We start from the raw sequence: 19,556 nt of genomic DNA, 5'->3' as shown, positions 1-19,556 counted from the left end.
AAAGTTGTGGTGAGTGGCTCAGAAATAACAGTAGCTCTAAGAAAGGGGTACACAAGTAGACTCTGCTGTCCATAGACGTGTGTGTGAGGGAGTCTGAAAAAAAGCTTTGGGATTCAGTCTTTGCCATCCCATCTGGGCATGAAGGTACACCAGGATCTCCGGGCACTATCAACAACTTCCAATGTGCTGACTTACTGATGTTCTTATTGGCCCTTCCAAATGTCAGCAAGCCTTTTCTGAGCTCAATTGGTTCCTCTTTCCATGTACTGTCAGGCTGTAGCCATTGTGTCCTAGTAATATAGATGAATCCCTCTTAGCTAGTTAGCACATTATTCTCTCTGGATGTGGAACTGTCTTCCAACCAAACATTACTGCCCTGTAAGGCTGGACTCTACCTCTGACCATATTCTTCAGTTTACCTGCTCTGCTGGCTGGGGGGCAATCATAGCTAGTGGAATGCCGTCCTCCTTTTTTTATTTATTATTTCAACAATAATTACTAATCACCTACAAAGTGTTGGACACTCATGGGTGCCAGGAACTTTGAGATGGTTGAAGTGTGGTCTTTGCTCCCAAATAACTCCGTGTGTGGAGAGGGGGAGACAGTCAGGTGATGGATTACTGCAGTCAGAGTGGGAAGCACAATGTCAGAGACAGTTACCTGGCAGGATGTGGGTCAGAGTCATGATGCCTCCTTCCTTAGGGAAGGACAGGGTAGGCCTGGAGAACACCATAATGTTTAACTGGCCCAAATCCTAAACTGGCTGAGAGTTTTCTCTACAGCAGGGAGGAAAGGCTGGCATTCTGGTACAGGGCACAGCATGATCAAAGCAGGGAGGTAAAATATCACATGGTATGTGTGGTGGGCAGTCAATGTTTCACCTTGGCCGAGAGCAAATGTTACAGAAGTAGGAATGGCAGCAGATGAGGCAGAAAATAGACATTAACCCATAAGTGACAGATAGCTAATGCAGTGTACACACCATCACATGCCCTCCTAAGTCCAGGACATCAACATGAAATGATCACAGCACTGTTTCCTGCCGAGTCCATTCTAAGCCTCAAAATCCTTGGAAATATGTGCCTTCTGGTAGCCACTGCTAATTGGTCAGGCTTGGCACATAAAGTGAATCTTCTTAACCACAGTGAAACTTACTTGTCATTTGTAAGCAACAAGGTGACATTGCAAATTGCAAGTGACATGGACACATCTTTTTCCTTCATTGCATTGACTCCAAATTCACCAAACTCAAACCCCTTTTAGGTGTGGACATGCTGGTCAATGGCCCATCTTGCTCTCCTCTGCTGTGCTGTGTGTCTCAGGGAGCAGTACTCTCCAGGTCTCCTTGTCTTCTAGCTTTTGGGTAGGTTTGGCCAATGGGAGGCATGTGCCAAAGATTAGACAGCAAGTAGGTGAAGAAGCCAGAGTACTGTCACCCTAACTGTCCCTTGTGGCATTTCTGGCAGTGTCTGAGTCCCCTTGGTGGACAAATCTTTCCCTCTGTGGCTACAGTTCCCACTAGACTGGCTATGGGAAGTACCAGACCCTGGAATCCACAAACCCACCTCATCTCTGTCCCTCCAGCCACAGGAGGGTTGAACTACTGGTTCAACTGCCCCTCTCATCCTTGTTAGGTTGTAGCCTTTTCTGTATAATTGCTTCACAGAATTAAATGCCGCATTTAAAGTACCCAGAGTTGGCAATTAGCCCCTCCCTGATTCAGCTCGTGTCATTTCTACCCTGCTGGGACTCTCTTTCCTTTTCCTCTTGGGGGCAGATGGTGTGCCATCATCTTCAGTTCTGAGTTTATTGAGTATATGAAGCTAGTGACCTAGAAGAGAGTTGGGTAAGGACAAGAAAGTCACCTTTCCAGCCCTGTGTGGTGTTCCAGGTGGTAATTCTGCACAGCGCTCCAAAACAGTATCTCGGTAATCCAACTCCACTTTCACAGGGTTTCCTCCCAAAGATACCATATTGTCACTTTCTGCCACTTGCCCAGGAAATCTGAATTTTAAGGAAATTTCTAAATTAACAAAGAGCTAATGAAAGTCTAGAATCTACTGAGGAAAGGACTTCTTATGCCTATAATTAGCTCTTAAAACTTTTTGGAGAAGCAACAGAAGAATGAATAATGTGGGGGACTGTGGTGCCCACTCAGAAAGTTGTCTTATTCATACCGCTCTCCCTCCACTTTTAACCATGTAGTCCATCACAGCTTGAAAGATTTAGAGCAATAGGGAACAAAGAGGACAGGCCTTGACATTCCTTGATCCTTCTTTATCCTAACCCTCCCTTCCTAAATGTTCTGCCACCTCCCATAGTGCCAGAAGATGGAGATCACTCCTTCAACACATGAACTTTTGGGAACACTGCAGATCCAGCAAGGGACAAGGATGAGTTTCTGTAGGACAGAGTGAGGCAATGCTGCTGGCCAGAGAATATATGCACCTGTCTTGAGCAAATAGTGCCACATTACTTTCTTAAGTCACTGAGCCAGTATACACATCTCTGCCAGCAGTTTGAGAAATCCTAGTTTTCTTCCTTTTTGCCGATACTTCTGACTATTAAATAAAGTTACTCATCTTCCTCCTTACTAGTCAATAATCATGTTTTCATGTCTTTTGGCTCTTCAAATTTTCTTCACATTTTGCTCATTTATGTCCTTTGCCCATTTTTTTCCTTATTGGTCTGATCATAGCTTATTGGTTTATAGGAGTTGTTCATCTATACTTAGTTCTTATCCTTTTTAGTTTCTATATATTATAAGCATCTTTTTCCAACTTGTAACTAGACTTTTTCACTTTGTTTTCAGTGTCTTTTTCAAATAAATATTTTCACTAATCGGAGTCAGTTCATCAGTCTTTTCCTTTCAGTTTTGAATGAGTTTAGATGACATTTTAAAATATCTTTTCTAGGGCTAGCAGAGGGACTTAAGTGGTAAAGTGATTGCCAAGCAAGCATGACCCCCTGAGTTCAAACCCCAGCACTTTGTATATTTATGCCAATGACATTAAGATATTGTCCTATATTTCTTTCCATATGTTTTACAATTTTGTTGTTTGCATTTAAATTTTGTTAGCTTTTGTTTCCTTGTGGTGTTGAGGTTTGAACCCAGGGCCTTGGGCATTCTAGACAAGCACTCTGCCATGGAGATACATCTCCAAGCTCTGCATTTAGATTTTTAATGCATCAGAAAGTCATTTAGTCCTTCTCCACACTGAAAGTTAATTTTCCCAAGCACCATTCATTCTGTTGTCTATCCTTTCTTCAACATATTACTCCACTTCTCTTGTGTTCCCAGTTGCCATGTGCTCCAGCCTGTTTCAGACTCCCATTCTGTCCCATCCATCTTCTTGTACACATTTTGCCACATCTAGTTTTTGTAGAGCAAGTTCAACCAATGTTTTTCTTCTTGATTTTTTGTGCTTATAGGATCAGAAAATTTGATGGAAACTAGTCACTATTTTCATCATTTTCTGGTTCCTTTAGGGGTGTGACAAAGTATCAGTTAAAAACCTTTCCTGTAAGAAATAAAAACTGCTTCTGACTATTTTAAGCAAAAAGAAGGAGGGGCAGCAGGATGTGTTTGGAAGGATATAAGGCTCACAGGATTGGCAGGAGACTGAGAGATCTGGCTTCGAAAGTGGGTCAGATGCAAGGCAGTGCCAGGAGACAGAGCACACAGAAGCTTTAGCCACAGAATAGCCCAGAATGTGGTGGTGCACTTGCTTTGTACTTCCAGCTTGCTGACTGCAGAATAGACTGTCACTGGGATATAATGGAGCTCACTTTATAGGACTTACTTTTAGACACTAGAGATTACCCAACAAACACAGTTATTTTATGTAATGGCATTTAGGCTGACCATCCAGTTTTCAGTAACTAACCAAAAGCCAGTGAAATTCTCCATCATACTGAGGATATTTTACTTGACTTGTCTCCTAGATCTCAGATAGGCAAGAAGCAAATTACATCAACTACATCCAATGATTTTATATAGATTTGAATACTGGTTCTTAATCCTGACTGTATTTTAGAATCACCTGGGAAACTTTCAAAATTTATTGATGCACTCTCTTAAAGGTTAAGTCAACATCTCTGGGAATTGGTCCTGACTTTTGGCATATTTTACAGCCCTTCTCCTCCACACAGTCATGACAATAGGCAGACAGGGCTGAGAGATGGTGAGCTAAAAGCAAACAATTGTGCTGCACAAATTATAAGTGAGATTGCCTGCATTCAGTCTGTTCCTTCATCTTTGATTTGCACCTGGTACCATCATGCTGATTCAAAAGAAGTATTGAAAGATTGGAATCTACTTCAAAATTGCATAGTTTATTATTGGAAGCAAAAGATGGTAGAAATCAACATGTTCTTCAGACATACTTACATATGCTTGATGAAATGTAGAAGGATATAGTAGTGTTTGAGTGAAATGATGGCATATCTTCTCTCTTGGGCAATGCTAATTTGATTGGAAAAAAGTCCTTCATATCCTTGGTGGGGGGAAAACACATCTTGAAAAGAGTTCTTATTGGCTCACAGATGTGGAACTTAAAGGAGATAAGAGACTCTTTTTTCAGTGATGTAATATACTAAGCTTTATTTTCATCAGAAGAAAACCATGCTGATATTCTTAATTACAGTAAACAGTTTGGCAATCAAGATTTAGCACTTCAGAACACCATATGAGTAACTCTAATGGCAAGAAAACTCCTCTTGAGGTGTATTTTCCTTCTTTAAATTTGAGTGAGTTAATTCTTTAAATTGGGAGTTCCTGGCTCCTAGAAAAGGGAATGAATGGAACCTTTCTTGCTGAGGTCTTTGCATGACTTTAGGGTGAATTAGTTTCATCATATGTGAAGATCTGTGCTTCCATGATCTTTTCCCAAAAGCCATGGCTTGCTCAACACCTGGATATGCATATGTGTAAATGAAGGGATAGTGGAACTCTAGCCCATCCCCTATTGTTCTGTTTTACTTCCTGGCCATCATGAGGTGAGCAGATCTCTTGTAACAGCTGCTTTTCCATGATTTACTGTGTTGCCACAGTTCCAAAGTGACAGGGCCAAGTGACCATGGACCAAAACCTCTGGAACTGAGAGCCAAAAATAAAGTTAAATTGTTTATCTTAGGTATTAATCACAGCAACAGAAAACTAACACAGTGGTGGACTATAGATGTCTTGTAATCAGCTCTCTGTGGGGAGACAACCTGGTTTGTGGTGTTTGCTACTTCCATAGTATCAACATGCTCACTGTGGCCAATGAGATTTCAAGCTACCAAATGGAGGTCACATGACACAGAGTCAGGAAGAGTTGCATAGGGGTGCTTCTGCATTAGCCTTTCTCTGAAGAAGGATTTCTTTGAGTGTAAACACTTTCAAACCACTACCATGGAACTCTAATGTTAATAGGTAAATTACATTGCACCTCACACCCGTGCCCCCCAAGTCATCACCCTCACAGTCAGAAGTATGCTTCCCACTAACCTTGACAGAAGTTGCTCTGAGGATCTGAAATTAATTAAAAGGAAGATGCTTCTGGATGGTCTAATGTGTCCATCTTGATATGATGATAAGAATGGAGGGAGTTATTGCATAGACAAAGGTGCTCCCCACTTTGTTACAGCGACGTGTGGAATTATTTTAGATTCATCTGTGCATCTATCAGTTAACCTGTGAAACTGAAAGAAACAGGAATGATCAATTTTTATTTTTCTCCCACTCAGTCAGTTCTTCCTGGACAGAAAACCCACTGAGACACAGCTTTGTAATCAAGACTTCCCATAATCAATTATGATGGAACGCTTGGCAGCCTGTGGCAAGACACTCCACAAGTTGTCACTAAGTACAGAATTTCTTACTGCCGTATTCAGAGGTTTATCACATTGATTCCAGGCACTCTGTATTTTACTCATATACACTCAGGCATCCCTTAATGACAGGAATATATTCTGAGAAATGCATTGTTAGGTGGTTTTGTCACTGTGAGAACATCACAATGTTCCTACACAAAACTGTATGGGTGTCACTGCACATGTAGGCTACGAGCCTGCACAGCATGGGGCATTTCTGAACACTGTGGGGCAACTGTAACACAGTGGTATTTGTGTTCTGAAGCATATTTAAACCTAGAAATGGCGCAGTAAAAATACTAGCAACAGGAACGTTTCAGCTTCATAGTGTTACAGGACCACCGTCGTATATGTATCTGTCATTGAATGACATGTCATTACAGGCACATGGCTCTATACCTAAGTAATTCGTGCTTGTATCATAAAGTCACCACTGGAAGCTGAAGTAGGATTGAGAGATGTAAGTGCATAAAGCATTGACCTTGATATCCTGCCACTGACTATGATCAAACTACCTATCCTCAACATAAAGGGACAGAGATGTGACGAATGTTTTATATCTCCTGCTTGGACAGGGAGTTCCCATTTGTTCAAGTCTGTTTCAGAGGTGAGGTAGAGGAAAGTTCTCTTAGGTACTTTAGCCCTCTTGCAAGTAACCTCCAGACAGGTGTGTAATCTTCTTGCTTTGCTTTTATTCCTTTTCTTCCTTATTGTTCATGGAGGGATTGCAGCTTGGTCTCTCCCTAAATATAGATTAGAAGCTGCTATAGCTTTGTATTTCATATTGGCCTGAGTAGAAGACTTGTAATGATTGTAAAAGTTATGTAAATTATATTTTGTTGTAAGTGTGTCAGGTGTTACCCTATAGACTTTGGGTTTTTTGAATGGAAAGAACATGTTCTACGAGCTTTTTTCAGTTCATTTGGGGACTGATTTTGTTGTTTAGAAATGATCAGTGATCTGAAACCATTGATTCTCAGTATCTTGAGATCAAAAAAAGTCAAAACTTTATGTTAATTAAGATGAGCCAGGCACAGAAAAACAAATACTGCATGATGTCACTCTTGTGGAATCTAAAAGAATTGATATCATAGAAGCTGAGAGTAGAATGGTGGTTACCAGAGACTGGGGAGACCAAGGGAGAGGAAGAGATACGAAGTTGATCAATGGGTATGAAATTATAGTTAGATAGAATGAATAAGTTCTGGTGTTCTAGTATACAGCCAGGTAATCAAAGATAAAGTTAATGTACATGCATTAGATATATATGTGTCTAAAATGCTAGAAGAAAGGATTTTGAATGTTCTCAACAAAAGGAGATGGTAAATGCTTGAGGAGATAGATGCTCTCCCTAATTTGAAGATTACCCAATGTATGCAGGTGTCGAAACATCACATGTTACTGCATAAATATGCACAATAATTAGACATCAAAAATACATATTGGTTGGCAGAATGACTGAAGCAGTAAGAGTGCCTAGCAAGAGTGAGGCCCTAAGTTCAAACCCCAGAGCCACTAAAAAAAAATGAACAAATAAAAATAAAATGTCAAAGGTTGAGGAAATTTTAGACTGCATCTGGGTGAACTTGTCATTTTAATTTGTTTTATTTTATATTTTATAACTTATTTATTTTTGGTACTTTAAGGTGGCTCCACCTGAGCCTGCCACATTCTCACCTAAGATAGCAAGATCGACCTGCAGATGTCTGGGCTTTGTAAATGCAGCAAGTAACACACAGCCCTTCCCTGGCTTGCTGACAGGTTCACATCTGAAAATGGTAATGCAGGGCTGGCTGTAGGCAAAATTGCAGGTGATTCTGCTCCAGCACATTCACCCCGTGACAGCTGTCCCCAGGTCCTAAGCACCATGTGTCCACTATGCTGGCTACAGATTTAGGTCTTTCCTTTCCTCCTCTCATCAACAGCTTCAGTTCCTGGCACTGCTGCCATTCCAGGCATAGCCCCTCTGATGAACTGACCTAGGACTGCACATTGGTGGCTGTACGTGACTTCATCCATCTCTTCTCAGGCAGTGTACTCACATTTTAATACTGGCCAACCAGAGCCGGCTTAATGAGATTATCAGATAGAAGAAATTTCCAGTGAAGTAGCTTTTATCTCTGAATGGCAGGGTGACTTGTCACTCAATCTGGCTCTGGCTAAGGGCCATAAGAATGAAAGAGACAATGTGTCACCTTGAAGGGGCTTTTCCTTGGTGTTGGTAGTCAATGAAACACTCCCCACAGATCTGCTTTCTTTACATTCCTAAATCACAAAATAAATGCTAACAATGACCAAGTTCAACTATATCCTAAGAGGTTTGTGTACCCCTTGACCCTCATAGTTCACAAAGGCCATAAATTAAGCTCAGGTTAAGCCCTCAGTCTCTCTTGGTTGTGTGATGCTGAATGAGAAGGGGTTCTGTGCTGCTCTTAGAACTTTTTCTCTTACATTTCTTTCTCAGTTCCCAATTTTTGGGTGCAGTTGGTACCATTATTGAGAGTCAGAAGTTTATCTTTACTGTTTTGTTTCATTTTTGTTTTCACCAATTCTCACTGTGTTTCTACATTGTGGTTTTCAATGACTATGATACGGGTTAAAGTAATATCCTGGGAGGAGGGGTCAGCTGTTGGTGTTGGTGTCTAGCCTGCCTCTGACATTCTTTAACAACCAGGGAGGCTTCACATCACAACGTTTTGCATACTGGCTTAGCCAAAGCATCCTGGAAATGTTCTTCTCTATATAACTACTCATGTGTGCACACCCACCCTCTCCACCTGCTCACACGTCCATCACACCTGACAAGGATGGCTGCCTTTGCACATGACCAGTCTTATATGTGGTCTGAGGTCACAGAGAAGTGCCCTAAATGGGCTGGGCCCTATTAGATCCAGTTGGTGGCACTTGTAAGTGTGCTCCAGAACAATGACCCAGTGCCAAGGTTTGGATGTGCTTTTTCCCCTAGAGGTTCATGTGTTGGAGGGATGGTTCTTAGCGTGGCAGTGTTGGTGGTAGTGAAACCTTTAAAAAGAGGGCCTAGTGGAAGATGGTTAAGTCAATGAGTGCTTTGCCATTAGAAAGAATTAATTCAGGCTTCATGGGATCCTAGTTACTTCCTTCAAGAGTTGTTACAAAAGAGTAAACCTACCCCCCTGAATTTCTTTGGTTCCTCTATTGACATGTGGTCTCTCCCTCTGGCTGGCACTCCCACCATGGTGTCATCTGTGTTAATGTGATGCAGCCAAGAGGGCCCTCACCAGCTACTGCACATATGGGGACATCCATTCTTGGACTTGTTGCTTCAGGTATTTTGTTGTTATATTAGAAGACAGACGAACACAACAAGATGATGCTAGCAGCAGCTCAAAGAGCTCAAGTTCAAGAAGCTGCTTCCCAAAGGCCTAAGATATCTTTGGAGGTATGTCATCTATGTCATTTCCTCTCCAAGGATGGCAACATAAAGTCTGAGCTCCATGGAGGCTGATGTAAGCTGGATGGTAACCCCAGGATTTGCACCTGGTGCACCCAAACAGTCTCTATTCCTTATCCTCAAGTATTCTCTCAGTGCATCAGGAAAGAACATTTTCTTTTCTGCTGAGTTCTGTAATTTTCTCCAGACAAAACAACTCTGCAAGAACAAGACAAGCATCCTTGAAGACTACCTACATATACCCCTAAAATAATCACCAGACTTTATTTGAGAAGCAACTAAAATAATAGACTCCAGAAGAGTTCAAAGGAGTCTCTGTGGATAGCAATTAAATGCAGCTACCTCACACACCAAGGACAGCTTTCCTTCACAGTGACAACATCCATTGCAGTGTTGGCTACTATGCAGTCTGTGACTTCTGAAATGCCAACAAGACCTGAGGAATTTTCAGTACTATGCACCAAGATCCTGAAAATTGACGTTCATAGTAGTCAAATTTGCCTCAGCCTGTTCCCCATAAGAGAAGGGATTTCCAGTGCCCCATGACGAAGTCTTTGGTTATGCGTTATCCCTAGGATGCACAGACCCCGTAGAAATAACATTTGGCATTGAAACTGCCACCACCTGGAACCAAAAAAGTGAGACCCATTTCCCAAGATTATTTTTATAACAAATCTGTGCTTTTAGAATCTTGAAAGGCAGGTGTTTGAGGATTTTTATTTTGTTCTTTTCAAGTCTTCCCTTTTGTTTGCCTGTGTATGGGACCAGACTTGAGGCAAACATGGAATCTTCAAAGGGTGTCCTTAAAGGTCGCAAGCAATTCAGTTGAGGGTCCTCTGTATTTTAGGGATATTCCCAAACCTGAGGAAGGAATATGGAGCGAGGAGTACAGCATCAGCTCACACAGCTTTGGGTACTGGCCTGCAAAGCTCACAGCACAAAATGATTTGCGTCAACAAGCTACACACATTTAATGAGCCCAGTGAGAAGCCCAGCTGTGAGCATCAGGAGAGGACTGACCATGGCCACAATACAGACCTAACCCCATGCAGCCCAAACTGCCCATCCTGTCTTTTCATGGACATAAACTATACTTTTAGCTAATTGTTGAAAATAGAAATTCATTCACATAGTTCAATAATCACTTAGAAAAGGATGTTTGCAAAATGCTTTGTAGATTTTCCTTCCCTGGAGATGATCTTTGTTATTATCTTCATTGGCTCAGAGACTCCGTGAACATGAGGCATATACAATTCATCTGCAAAATGCTTTCTCCACTTAATTCTGCATCTTGGAGGTCATCTTGTATTAGTAAAACTGTGCCATTTTTAACAGCTGCAACCCAATCCTTTGTGTGGACATGTCAACACTTATGGTCTCCAATGGATGACAATTGGGTTGTTTCACACATGTTCTAGGATAAATTCCTAGAACTCTAAATTCCTAACTGCTGAGTGTAAGGACATCTGTATTTAATATCTGCATTACCAGCTCCTCATCATCTCCATGCTGCCTTATCTGATGGTTATTCTCCCCTTCGAATTACCTGCCTGACTGCAACAGCACTGAGATAAAAAAAAATTCCAACGTTTGTGAGCTGGATGACCTGGGGTCAAGTTCCACCTTTGTTCCAGGCATTTTCCATCAGAAAGACAGACATCATCAGAAGAAACTTGTCCAGGTGTTTCTGACAGAATTAAATAGGACAAGGTACATAAGAGCAGTGTGAAATGGGAGAGGGTCTGTGAGTGCTCGTGATGGGGTTATTGACCTAAAGCTTCAGAAGGGAGAGGGAGAGCTGCAGAGAAGGGCTCTCTGAATTATCCCCATCAGCACTAGGTGTTAAGCCAACAAAGCACAGAGTGGATAAGAAAGCTCCCGATCCCAGAGATCTCTGCTGTTCAATTCGATCTCATATCCCAGTGCTTGGAGCACCTCCAAGGCTCTCCAGAAATATTTGTTGAGTGACTGTGGGAGTTCGGCTTTGTCCCTGTCCTTTCCATGCACTTCCTGACTACACAAAAGGCAAGCAGTCTGTTCTGACAGTGAACTCAGATTCTTTCAAGTTCTGAGTTACTCAGACCTCACTACTGAGTTGGACAGTATCCCCTCCCCTAGATTCATGTCCCCCAGTGCTATGGTTTGGATGTGGTTTGTTCCCCAAAGAGTCATGTTCTGGCAGTTTGAGCCCCAATGTAACTGTCTTGAAAGGTGGTCAGATCTTTAAGAGGTGGCTCCCAGTAGGGGTGACTGGGTCATGGCTGCCTCATGAAGAGATTAATGCTGATCTCCTGGGGTGGGTTAGGTATCACAGTGGATTAGCTCAGGACAGAGCAGGTTGTTATAAAAGAACAAGCAAGCTCCCTTGCTACCTTTCTCACCATGTGAGCTCTCTCACACTTGCTCCTGCCATGAGATGCCCTCTGCCATGGTGTGACACAGCCAGGATCCTCTCCAGACATTGACACCATACTATTTGGACATTCCAATCACTAGAATCACTAGCCAAATAAACCTGTTTTCTTTATATGTTATCCAGCTTCAAGTAATCTGTTAGAGCAACACAAAATGGAACCTCAGAATGCTTGGAAATAGGAGTCCTTCAGATATAATTAGTTCAGTTAAGATAAGGTAATACTAGATTAGATAGGTTCTAGACCCAGCAATTGGTGTTCTTACAAGAGGATGAGACATAGAAAAAGGAGAGGTCATGTGAAGACAGAGACTGAGATTGGAGCAATGCCTCTATAATCAGAGGAACACAAAAGATTGTGGGAAACCCACAAAAGCTGGGAGACAGGCTGGAACAGGCTCCCAGAGCCCTCAGAAAGAACTGATCTTGCTGATACCTTGATTTGGGAATTCTGGCCTTCAAAACTGAGAGAGGACAGATTTCTGTTTTTGAGCTACCTGGTTTGATAATTTGTTACAATAGCCCTAGGAAATGAATACACGTGCCCCTTACCCTGTGACTCTGTTTCATAACTTTGATTGAAAGCCACACAGTCATGAACCATCCACTCTCTGTGAGGACAAGGTGGTGGTGATGGTAAAAAATCATGAGTTGGCTGGGCACAGTGGCTCACACCTCTTTTTTTTAATTTTTATTTTATTCATATATGCATACAATGGTTGGGTCATTTCTACCCCCTTTCCCTATCCCCTCCCTTATACTCCCTGCTCCCTCCCTCTCCCCCACTACCCCCTCACTTCCTGGCAGAAACTATTTTGCCCCTATCTCTAATTTTGTTGAAGTGAGAGTATAAGAAATAATAGGAAGGACCAAGGGTTTTTGCTAGTTGTGGCTCACACCTCTAATTACAAGTATTCATGCAGGAGGCAGAGATTGGGAAGATGGTGGTCTGAAGCCAACCTGGGAAAAACTTAGTCAGACCTCTCATCTCTACTAAGAGGCTGGGCATGGTGGCATGCACCTGCCATCCCAGCTTCATTGGAGGTGAGATAGGGGGATGGCAATTCAGGCTGGATTAGGCAAAGACACAAAGACTATACTTGAAAAATAAAGCCAAAAATGCTGGAGACATTTTTGTCTCACAAAAATTTTTGTCTATCAAGTGATAGAGTGAGATCTAGCAAGTGTGAGTTCCTGAGTTCAAACCTCAGTACAATGAGGACAATTTTTTTAGTTATAAGTAAATCTGATTTGAAATCTGTACTGAATCACTAACATGTAAGCTTTCTCAAGCATTGGGACCCTTGCTGTATAAGGACAGCAACACACACACACACACACATGGACATACACATTCACACCATAGAGAATAAACATGCCACACACACTACACACACATCACCATGTACACAGCCATACCATGCACACACACCACGTATGTACACATATCATGCACACACATATACTACAGAGCACATACACTGCATACACCACACAAACACACACTACACACATAACACCACTTTTACAACCCATCTCACACACATACAGCACATGTGCATACACACAACCACACATCACACAAGGCTCTATGAGAATCCATGTGGTGGTATGCGGGAATGTGTAGAACCAGAGAGATGTTCTACCTCAGATGCAAAGCATTGAGAAATGTTTGTTCTCTCTTATAAAGACAAAAAAAGAATGGTTTTCTCTAATTAAAAGAGAAGAATAGTGCCTTACCCAAAATGATATTATACCATAAAATGATATATATAGTGGCTTATAAAATGTTGTTATAAGATTTAATCTGCAGACAACTTTTATTGATTAAGCAACATTTTTGGCAAAAGAAGACTTACAGCAGAATTGCTGACAAACATTAACATTTTTGGCATGCCAAATGTTGCTATTATAAAATGTGGGTAAATTTAATAAACCATGAAAATACAGCTAAGAAGAAGGTGAGAGTAATGTGGAGCACAAAGGTGCATGTGTATTTTTAGTGCTCGTGACAGCTTTCATATGTGCATCTCATAAATATTTGCTTGTGAGCTGCATTTTTCTCTGAGACAGCTGTAGTACCAATATTTTCTTCTTGTAGAAATGATGGCCTGATGTCACCACAGTCTCTGCCCCTGGAGTTTCACATAAATTGATCCACATGAAGAATGGACATAAGCACACCTCACAAGTGTCTTTCTCACTTGAGCACAGGTGCCACCCTCAGGGGCTCTGATATCTTTCTCTTCTTGGTGTTTAGTTTATGTTGCTAGAACTGCTGGTTGTTTATCCACCAGTGTATCATCCATCTCTCCTTCCTCTCTGGTCATCTACATCTGCCGGGGCTGCTGTAAAAAAATAGCATAGATTTAAACAACAAACATTTGTTTCTCACATTTGTAGAGGCTGGAAGTCCAAGCTGAAGGTGATGGCAGATTCAGTGTCTGGTGGGGCTCACTTCCTAGTTTATTGTATGGTGAAGACCAGAGAGATACAGCAAGCTCTTGTGTCTCTTCTTGTAAGGGCACTAATACCATTGACAAGGGTGCTAGCCTCATGACTGAGTTCCTGCCCCTAGACCCCATCTCTTAATGCCATCATCTTAGATGGTGGGACTTCAATATATAAATTTAGGAGAGAAGTACATGAACGTAGAGTCCATGATACAGGTAAGGATTACTTCCCATTGTAGAAGTTGAAAGCACCAGGCATTTTGTTTCCCGGTCTGTCATGTATCTAAGTAAAGACAGACAGAGAGAGAGAGAGAGACAGAGAGAGAGACAGAGAGAGACAGAGAGAGACAGAGAGAGAGACAGAGAGGAAGAGAGAAGCAGAAAGAACCTCCTGTCCTTTTGGTAGACTTGTGTCAATATATTGATATATTGCCTGGAACAGAAGCTGCATCTTGTGGCCTTGCTGGGAATGATGGGGAGGGGTGATTAGAGACAAGGCCTTCTTCAGAGAAGAAAGTCCATGAACATCCAGAATAGTTATATGAGAGAATAATGGTCCTTATTTTTAAACCTATGGAAATGGAATCTACTGTTTTGGCCAGAAGCATCTGGAAATGTTAGATGTGGTGTCTAAACTCATCCCTCATTTCATGCCTCTGAGGTTCCACTTAGACTTTTATGGGACAGTTTCTGAGAATGTAAACCAGACCTCTCATCTTGACATTTATGTGGGGTGAGAAAAGAGGGCTTGACCTAAACAATTTTTGTCTGCAAACCACAGACTGTACTCAATGTTCCTGTCCTAAATTTTAAAATCTCCACTTATTGGTCTCCTGGTTGGGATGTGTTGACTTCAACTTTTACCTAACCTAACAGGGTGCTTAGGTCACAGGGTGCTGGCTTCAGAAGGGATTCAGACAGTTCTCTTGGGATTCAAATTAGTTCCCACAATAATAGTTGTTTCAAAAGAGCGAGCCTAGCCTGACTCTCTCTGGCTTCCTGTCTTACCATGTGGTCTTTCTCTCTTGCACATGCTCCCACCTTCCTCCATGCCATCCACATGACGTGATGCATTAAGGGTCCCTCCCAGAACCACTGCCATGAGTTTTGGACTTTCAACCTCCAAAATTGTGATCAAAACAGACTACTTTTCTTTGTATTTTTCCCAGGGGTATTTTGTTATATTTGGAAAGTGGAGCAAAGCATTACCTTTAGTTCTGAGTGAGAAGAGAGAGGGAGCAGTGTTACTGGAGCTCATAGCAATATAAAGTGGCACTGTGACAGAAATGCAGTCACTGCCCACCTTCTTCCTTCCCCAGTGAACACAAGCCTCTAGTCAGAACTCAAAGACTCCAGGAGTCCAACTGAAGCAGCCAATGAGGTATAGATTCCTGGGGACCAAGAGGCAAGAAAACCAGAAGACATGGGGAAGGGGTAAATGGGAAGAAGCAGCAGGGCAGTAAAAATTGGTTTTGTTCTGTAGTGCTTCTCTGTCAATGTTGACTATGATCATTGACTGTTCTGAGTCCTGTAAGTGAGCACTCTTCAGCACTCACATTTTTCAGACTGCTTTCTTTCAGCCTTCTTGGAAAACACCATTGAAACAGGAGCAGAAAAGTAATTTGAATGTTAGAGAATGTGAGTGTGTATACATCATCTGCTCTGGGCTGATTAAAGCTTGACAGCACTCGGCGTGTACAGCAAGCCCTGGGGAAAGTGTAAGGATTAAAGTATTTCCTTACCCCCATGTGCTTCCTATTTTTTCCCTTTTTTATTAGCTGATATTAATCGCACAAAATAATGGGCTTCATTACGACATTTGTGTCTTACTTTTTTAAAGCAATAAAGCAGTAGCATGATTGGAGAGTGGTTGTTTTACAACAGGAGCACTGAGGTCTCAAAAGCCCGGCCTCTCCATGTCACTGGGAGGACAAGGCTGTCATTGAACACTCCCTTCTCCCTGTGGGCACTGCATGTGTGGAATGGCTCATGTCTGATCTCCCTGCCTGATCTCATGGTCCTGTCACAGCTCTGTGAACTGCTCTCAGGGCTCTATTTTCCCTTGCTTTTCTAATTTAGCTCTTTTTTCCTGCCTAAATAATATATACACATATTTTAAAGTCAAAATGTTCTACAAGGCCTTTAATGAAAAACATCAGCATCTCTTAGCACTCCCTAAACAGTCCCACAATTGCAATCATATTATATATTTACGTGTATGTACATATGCAGATATATTTTAGATCTAGATTGTGCATATGAGAGAAAGCATATGACATTTGCCCTTCTGAACCTGGCTGATTTTGCTTAACACGATGATCTCTACTTCCATTCATTTCACTATGTGCTATCTGCTTATTATCTGAAAACTGGTTTTTCCTCCTATATTTCATTCATCTTTCTTTTTACTTGTTTATAGAAACAAGGGAATTCAGACCTGTTACTATCTCTTATCTGGATAATAATTGTTTTAAAGTCCTTGTCTTCTAATTCTGTCATTTCTGTAATTTTTTTTCTTGCATCTGTTTACAATGACTAAGTTTTATTCTGGTCATGGGTCACATTTTTCTACAGCTTAACAGGTCTGGTATCTCTTAAAATTGGATGCTGACATTGTGAATCCTTGTTGAAATCTAGATTTGCTGACTTCTTACTTGCAGATCAACTGCTTCTTTTAAGCTCTGACAGAGCAGGTTTACAGTAGTCTTTTCTGTAGGATCATTTTAGCCCTACAACTAAGGTGTGCCTCTTGGAGCACCTACAAACTGAACACCCAACCCAAGCTGTTCATTAAGGATGCTTCATTCTGGAAGATGAAACTGATGCTTCTCCAACTGTGTATCAGCTCTGGGATTGTTTATTTTAGTGTGCCCTGGTTGTTCTTAGCTCAGTCTTCTGCAGTGTTGCTTTACACATTCATGACTTAGTGTTCAGCAAAGGACTCAAGGCAAATTAGGCAAATTTCTGGAGCTCTTGTTTTGTGTGTGTGTGTAGAGCTCTTTTTTATGAAACTCCTCCAACAAATTTCAAATGCTTATCTCTGTGTCCTCAACTCAGCAAAGCCATTATGCTCTGATTGGAATTTCCCTCCCTGAACCACAGTCTGGAAAGTTTTCCCAGAGAGAAGGCTGGGTGCTCACAGGGCTTATATTGGTTCTTTTCTTTCTCTGGGAGATCACAGCTGCTTGTTGTCCAGTGTCTGAAAGCAACTGTTTCTTTTTTTTTAAGTTTTCCAGTTTTTTTTTTCTTTCTCTTTTTCTTTTTTTGTTGTGAGAGGATATGTTCCATCCCAGCTATGCTATTGTAGAAACAGAAGCATGGTTTATCTTTTTTTGGTTTTAAACACTTTCACATTCACCTGTTTATTACTAATAAACATCGTATAAATATAACTTGATTTTTAAAAAGAAAACCTCCAAATCTGAGAATATCTATTAATTGCCAAGTTTAATCAATTGTATTTATTTGTATAACTGGCACACTTTTGTTACTGCTTGTTTCATGCTTCCTACTTATCATACTTATGTTTCTTTTAACTTTTCTCTCTTATATGTTTGTTGTTCTCATTCTCTGTCTGGAAGTGACTTTGTTTTTCCCTCAGCTTTGAGAATTAGTTTAGCTAAATAGAGAATTCTAGGTTAAGAATATTTCTTCACTGTAACTTTAAAATAACTTTGTCTTCTTGTTGAAAAGTCTGATTCATTCCTGTTATAATTCTTTATAAACCTGTCTTTTGTCACCAGTTCACACTAAGATCTTACACTTCCTCTTCCTCCTCTTTTTGTGGTACTGGGGATTGAACTCAGGACTTTAAAGCTGAACCTGCAAGGCAAGAGCTCTACCCCTTAAGCTGCACTGGAACCACCCCCAGCCCCCTGTCTTTTTGTTTTTAGTTTATTTTTCAGATAGAGTGTTATGCCCAAGTCTTTCTCTATGTTTTAGTTTCACTGGTATATGTCTCGATATGGATATTTTTTCTTACTGTGATTATCTTGCTCTTTCAGTCACTGTTTCTTCAGTACAATAATAATTTTAAAAAATTAAGCTCTCCATCATTCTCCTTTGTTCCCCAGCCCTTCATTCTTAGACTAGTTTCTACAGGTCCGTTTTCCATTTTCATACATGAGTACAATTTTAAACCTGTTAAAATCACTGTAAGAAGAGGACTAAGGTAGAAAGGAGAAAAATGGAGCAGATGAACCTTTTTGGAATACAACACATGTATGATAAATAGGAAGCATGAAACAGGCAGTTATAATATGAAAATGTCATAATGAAATTCTCTGTATAGATATTGTAAACAAACAAAAATGGAGGATAGGAAGGACAAATGGGTCCTGTCTGGGGGTTGGTTCTAGTGGGATGGGGGAGGATATAAGGAAAGGGTGTAGGTGGGTGAATATGGTGGAAATTTTATGTACACAGGTATGAAGATGGAAAATCAGACCTGTTCTCACTGTTGAAACTATTCTGAAAAACTTTCAGATGTTCATTCTTTGAACCTTACTGCTTCCTAAATTTACTATCTCCTTCAACTTTTATAATATGCTTTTTGAATCTTTTCTTTTAGTCTCAATGTTTATCAATTTTTATCATAGTTTCCATAAGTTCATTTGCTATGATCTCTTATTCTTCCCTTTTCATTTGTATTACTTTGTTCTTTGATGTAGTCATTACCTTTTTTCATTTCAGATACAGCTTTTCTTTTCTTTCTGAAAAGTTTTGTTTGATTCCTTTTCAAATCTTATTCTTTTAAAAAATCCTTCCTTAATATCTTTAGTACTTTTAAGGCATGTTTTTCCATGCCTAATAAAATATTTAATAACTCAAAGTTCTGAAAGTGTGATCCTGCTCTATGAGTTTGACTTTCTTTCATGGTATGTTGTGTATTTGACTTAAACTTCTCTGGAGCAGAACTCCCCCTGCCAGACCAACTGTGGTATCTTGTGCAGCCTGAGTGTGGTCATGTCCCTTCAGGAGGCTGGGTATGCCTCTACAAAGTGCTCTGGGTTATTGCTGGCATAGGACAAACTTTATTTTAAGTTTAGGATCAGAGATGGTTAGTATAAAGTAAGACATAAGACTCCAAAACTGACTTAAATTGGCATTAAAATTTCTCTTTCATACAGAAGTTTTTCCTCCCTGAGACAGGGTCATAATAAACTTTGTGTGGTGTTTCTGTGAGGCTGAGTAGATTTTCTTTTTCTTAGAGCTTCCTTTCATTTACAGTACAGTAATTCTGTTCTGTTTTGTCATGTTTTGTGGTGCCAGGGGATCCAACCTAGGGCTTCATGCATTCTAGGTAAGTGCTGTACCACTGAGCTACACCCTACAGCCCTAGATTCTCAGTTCTAACTCTACCTTAGTCCTAAATCCTTATCTCCTATCCTGTCATGGGAAGTGT

The 19,556-nt window shown here is 40.9% G+C and overlaps 1 protein-coding gene and 1 long non-coding RNA gene across 4 annotated transcripts in view; one reads left to right on the top strand and one right to left on the bottom strand.

Annotated features, from left to right (window-relative positions):
- The window catches only part of LOC141414893 (uncharacterized), a 28,581-nt gene extending 14,536 nt beyond the window's left edge, over nt 1-14,045 (bottom strand). The window contains exons 1-2 of the long non-coding RNA XR_012439857.1: nt 13,884-14,045; nt 5,492-5,685 (exon numbers count right to left, since the gene is read on the bottom strand). This is a non-coding gene — a long non-coding RNA (uncharacterized lncRNA). The remainder of the gene's footprint in view (nt 1-5,491; nt 5,686-13,883) is intronic.
- Nucleotides 1-19,556, top strand: part of LOC109687857 (NBPF family member NBPF6-like protein) — a 480,343-nt gene that overhangs the window by 343,168 nt on the left and 117,619 nt on the right. The window lies entirely within an intron of this gene.

Source organism: Castor canadensis, chromosome 12 (assembly GCF_047511655.1).
Source record: "Castor canadensis chromosome 12, mCasCan1.hap1v2, whole genome shotgun sequence".
Classification (NCBI taxonomy): domain Eukaryota; kingdom Metazoa; phylum Chordata; class Mammalia; order Rodentia; family Castoridae; genus Castor; species Castor canadensis.
Note: the sequence above shows the minus strand (reverse complement) of the source record. Positions and strands in the feature narration are given on the sequence as shown.